The sequence below is a fragment of the Megalobrama amblycephala genome, linkage group LG15, assembly GCF_018812025.1.
Source record: "Megalobrama amblycephala isolate DHTTF-2021 linkage group LG15, ASM1881202v1, whole genome shotgun sequence".
NCBI lineage: Eukaryota > Metazoa > Chordata > Actinopteri > Cypriniformes > Xenocyprididae > Megalobrama > Megalobrama amblycephala.
Window position 1 is genome coordinate 7227870 of NC_063058.1, and position 5462 is coordinate 7233331.

The 5462-nt window shown below is 38.4% G+C and overlaps 1 long non-coding RNA gene across 1 annotated transcript; it reads right to left on the reverse strand.

The window, feature by feature from the left end:
- Positions 1-1155: 1155 nt before the first annotated feature.
- LOC125247134 lies at positions 1156-2174 on the reverse strand. Its single transcript, XR_007180021.1, has 3 exons — positions 1820-2174; positions 1585-1653; positions 1156-1509 (listed from the first exon to the last, which is right to left on the reverse strand). It is a non-coding gene; the product is annotated as an uncharacterized LOC125247134 (long non-coding RNA).
- Positions 2175-5462: the final 3288 nt, after the last annotated feature.

The following is a 5462-nucleotide window of genomic DNA, read 5'->3' on the forward strand; positions in this document are numbered from 1 at the left end:
TCAAGGTAGTAAGGCATCAAGGCACGTCAGAATCCAATGTTAGCTTCACTTCCTCTCTCATGAGATACCTTCCTCAGATCGATTTTTGAAGGAAGCATAGATGTATCCTTAGCTGCCTTTGATATCCCACAATCCTGTGCTTTCCATTCTGTGACAGTTGAGCTAGAAAAATAAAGATGGCGTCCGAAGGTTGCGTTTGCTGCTCAGTTTGTGTATAAATGTACGATTTTGATCAACATATTTCAATTTTGATATCATTTCTATCGAGAAATTACTACTGTAGTAATTAAATATTTGTTTAGTTCTCACCAAAGCTCGCGCTATATTACTGTAGATCATTAAACTGTTACGCTGCCTCAGAAGTCTGTCCGAAATCAATTTCGTGAGGTACCTTCATGCACAAATGCTGCCATACAAGTCATTCTCTTATAAGATAGCGAGGCAGCAAGACAGCTACCTAGGTTTTCGGACGCAGCCACTTACAGTCACTAGGCGTTGCTCAATGTCAAGGAAGGATCCTCGGAAGCCAGAATTTCGAGGATGCTACGTCATCGACATCCGTCAAAGGACTGTTCCAATGTCGAGGATCCTCAGAATTTCCTGAATTTTCTCAGAGTCCTTCGTTCGAAAAGTATCCCATACACAGGAAAGGATGCATATGTGTAGCCTTCGCGCTCTTCGCGCTCTCAAATCACCCACAATCCTATGCGCGCAGCTTTGCGATCTTGTGCAAAAAATGTTTAAAAAATGTTGGACGTTAGCGGGCAATATGCTTTCAAATGTAAGTATATTTACGTTACCAAACATTTGTTATAACTGTAGTAAACATGTCAGATAAATTAAGTTTAACATTTAAATGCCAGTACAAATTACTACCGTATTGATATTATAAAATATACAAATACAAATTACGTTATTGATGGCTAACTGAACCGGACCGTCATTTAACAATTGTTAGCTTGGTTGCCGTCACCGGCATTTAATTTATAAATAACTAGTTAAGTTGTCCAAAGTAATTTAACGTTAATATTATACCATTATACCATTCACAGCGTTATTTATAGCTTTTCTATATGTCTCCGTGTAGAAAACAAGCAGCTATTTACCGGGGGGTAATCACGCAATGACATGCACTTGCTAGTCTGTTCCATTTACGTGTTCTCCGAATGCTAAAGAGGAGCTCGCCTAGCCTCTGAAGGAAGTGACTTGGAAGGACCAGTTCTGCCAAGGAAGTATCCTTGACATTGAGAAATGCCTACTCAGTCATTGTCTGGTCTCGTTAACGCATACTAACCTGAATGCTTACCTTACGGACTACTTGCCTGTCTCCAGTGTGTCTCCTAGATCCTCTGTGTTCTCCAGTCCTCCGTGAGTGTCTCCGTGTTGCTCCTGCTCCACGTCTCTCAGTCTTCATTGAATCTGGTGTGAAGATCAAGTCCAGTATTCCTGTCTTGATATCTGTGTTGTCTGGAATCCTTGTCTGTTTACGTCTCTCAGCCTTCATTGAACCTGGTGTGAAGATCAAGTCAAGTGTCACTGTCTTGATATATAATCTGTCTGGAAACTTTGTCTGCTTTCACTCACCTGCATTCCTCTCTGGTTGTCTCACTGTACCTGTGTTTCTGACCTCCTCTGTATTGTAACACATACAAACTAAAACAATAATTTAAAATAATTATATCAGTTAAACATAAATAGTGAGATATTTGTGTTTGATTTGTAGCAGAGCAGCGGGTAATCCTGTTTATTTTCATTTAACGAACGTCATAATGGAGGCGTGTTAATAAGGAGCGCAGTATAAAAAGGGGAAATAGCTCACCTAGGAGGCATTGTTCCTGATATCCTGCACGTAAGGTAAACGTGATGTGTGAGGCGATGAGTGACGTATGTGACGGGTGGTTCCGGCCTGCTGCTTTGGACACGCTCTAGTGAATTTGAGAGAAGAAATGATTGATTGTACCTGATATGGATGGATTCCCGTCGATTAGACGCCTCGCCGTTCTCTTAACACTCATCATTGAACCTGAAATCTGCTCAAACCTGGTCAGTGACTCCCCCGCTTGCTCTCTCTATACGCGCACACACACACGCACACTTTCAAACAGACGCATGCAATCAAATGCGCACACATTAATTCATGCATCCATTTTTAACATCTAAAGTGTCCCCCACCCCCTCTTTTTGCATCAGTTTATGTTTTGCATCAGTTTATAAGATATGTTTTTGTTAAATGCTCATTACTATTTGTTACCAATCACGGAAAGTAGGGACACAAGTCGGTTCTGGGGCATTTTGAGTAATTTTCAGATTCTGAAAGTGCAGTCTCCAAGCTTTCCAACGATGTGTAACACATGGAAATCTGATAATATTTGGAGAAGTTGTGGCCATTTGAAGGTAGGCACTCAAAAAAGCTCTAAAGAGAGAAAAACGCCTCTAAAGTTTGTGCAGTTCTCACCTATTCTCACCTGCTGGGAGTGACAATAGGTATTACAAAAAGCACAACTTTTTGTTTTTACTCTGAGTGTACACAAATAAAAGAAAACATTCTATAGTTTCAATTGATAAATTACTTATGTCTCTATGACAAAAAATGATGGAGTATTTTAAGTCTGTTTTGCTGCAATGTGCACAATAAGTAGCCACGCTTCCCTTGGAGGGCGGGGGCAATAACAAAAGAAACAAAAGCCGGTGTTACAATATATTCTGTTCCTTAAATATTCTGTTCCACTGGGTGGCGCTTACACAAATATTCATGATATCCTGCTATTGTGGGCGTGTCCTTGAGACAACGTGCAAGTGAATGGAACTGAAAATATTAAGCTGCATTCACGTCACCTCGTATTTACCGGAATCTTGAAATGACAACACGTGACGTTATATTCGGAGCTGTTCACGTCCTTTTGGTCCTTGAACTGGGAATTTTGCGTTTCCATGGCAGCACTATTGACGCCTAAATGAATCTACAGCAGTCAGGTGGTACAGCGTGGCCACTTGGTACATCTGGGAGCTTCCAGAAAACTCCCAGCTTACAACCTGTAATTACGAGCTCTACGAGGACGTGAACGCTTTTTACAAGCTAGAATCTCGTAACTACAGGAATTACGAGGCCGCATGAACGCACCTTTAGTACACGCTCCTCAAATTGAAAAGGTAATAAAATATACAATGTTAGTCAACAGTTCACATGTTCAAAACAATGCATAGTTTGTGTGATATGATAAATCGTCTAAGCTATTTTGCCTGATTGAGTACAGGGCAGGCAACTCAGATAAACGGGATACAGAGCAACACATGAGCCAATAACCTTGTTTTGCACTGATGTGTTTTATGTTTAGCTTTTTTATAGGGCTGTCAAAATAACGCGTTAATTTCGATTAATTAATCTGAGAAAAAATAACGCGTTAAAAAAAATAACGCAGATTAATCCATTCCGTATTGACCTTTGAACCTGGAGCCGTTCTAGCCACCATTCGACTGTAAAATGAAGACGAGGCGAGAACGCGCTGGCGCTGCCTGGATCATTGACTGGAACATTTAGCTACTTATAAAAAACGGCCTGATGGAAGTGTTGATAAAAATAAAGTCGTCTGCAGCAAGGAATTTTTATATCACCGGAGTTCGTCCCCTCTAAAGTAGGCTACCACATCAATGCAAAGCATCCAGGTGTTAATATTAATCCGGAGGTATGTCGTTAAAGTAGATATTTCATGCTTTCTATTGAAATATTTCTCATGTCTCTGAGGCAAGCAGCCTATACGCTGAGTTTCGGTTCATTTGTGTAAGACGCGTTCCAGTTCACGCGCCAGTGATCACGCCCGCGCCTCCATGTCATGATTATATTTTCTGCTATATTTGCTTCTTATTTATTACATCCAGGTAATTAGTTGATGACACATTGATTAAAATTAAGATACAATTTTTACAAAACGAAATTCACTTTAAAGAAAGGCTTTCTACCAAACAAAACTTCATGAAGTGGTCAAAATCATGTCTGACCCACTCCATGTCTCCCGATATTCACTTTTAATAATCAAATAGATGAATTTAAAACATAACAAAGGACTATTTAAACATAAATATGAAACTACGTTTTCTTAAATGGCTAACACATAGCCTATAGTACAGTAGGCTACAGAGAAATTTCACATGTGAATTACCAATTCAAATGTGAACAAAAATAAAAACAATTAAATGTGTTATTATAATTACAAGATTAAAATTAAAATGACGGGTAATAATGGATTATGACGGATTTTTTACGAGCCTGTCCGTCAAAATGACAGACAAAGTTACAGTCTAGCGCAACCTCTGGTGTTACTGCACACATCATCAAATCTTCTTCCTGAAGCACTTATGAATTTATTTCCTTAGCATATTAGGTCAGATTGTTGATTGTTATGGCCATTATTTGAACAGTGAAAATAATAATAAAAGAGTTTTTGAACTTTAATGTCACCAATGCTGATTATTGATTCATTTGAATTGAAATATGTAATACTTTCACAGCAAAAATTAGCATGCGATTAATTTAGATTAATTAATCACAGAGTATGTAATTAATTAGATTAAAATCTTTAATTGATTGACAGCCCTACTTTTTTATTATTATTGAGGCTTTAATTTTTTTTTTTTTTTTTGTGAATAGTTTGATTAGTCTGCTTTCTTCGTTGTCATTCTGTGACTACAGTACTGCATAGTGTTGACAACTTGAAATAAACCTCAAATGTATCTGTGTCCTAATAAAAATAAGGATATAGACTGGTGTGAATATTCGATGTCAACCTTAATTTCTTGATTATTATTCAATCAATATTGGTGCACATTGAGTTTTTCCACTTTCAACTGTTTTCCAGCAAATTACTTAACGTGTAATGTTTGTACAAACAAAAAGATTCAACAACTGAGACATAAACTGAACAAATTTCATAGATGTTCCATGAACATCTGAAAGTCTGATGTGGCACCAGCTATTTTACAGAGCATCTCATCCTCAGCACCAGATTTGCTAGAACTTGCTGTGAGATGTTCCACTCTTCCATCAAGGCAATTCACATTCTCAAACATGTCTGGTGGGACTTATGGTTACATATGTTTTGGCACTGGAAGGACAATCAGCTGTCCTTCTGTCTCCCTGTAGCACTGTCTCAGGTATCTTACAGACATTGCAGTTTATTGCTCCTCTGTTCACATCTGCATTCTTCATACCTCCTGCAGCAGGACTAAGGCACGTTCACAGGTGATCAGAAACCCTGGGCATCTTTATTCTGGTGTTTTTCAGAGTCAGTAGAAAGGTCTCTTTAGTGTCCTAAGTTATTGTAACTGACTTTGATCGACCTATAGGTGCATGTGCAGTTGAAAAACATGACAAACATTGTTAAAACCCTTTCTAAAGATCTGTAAAGCTTATTTGGATTGTACAAAATTATCTTTAAAATATTATCCTGAAAATTGACTTTTTTCTT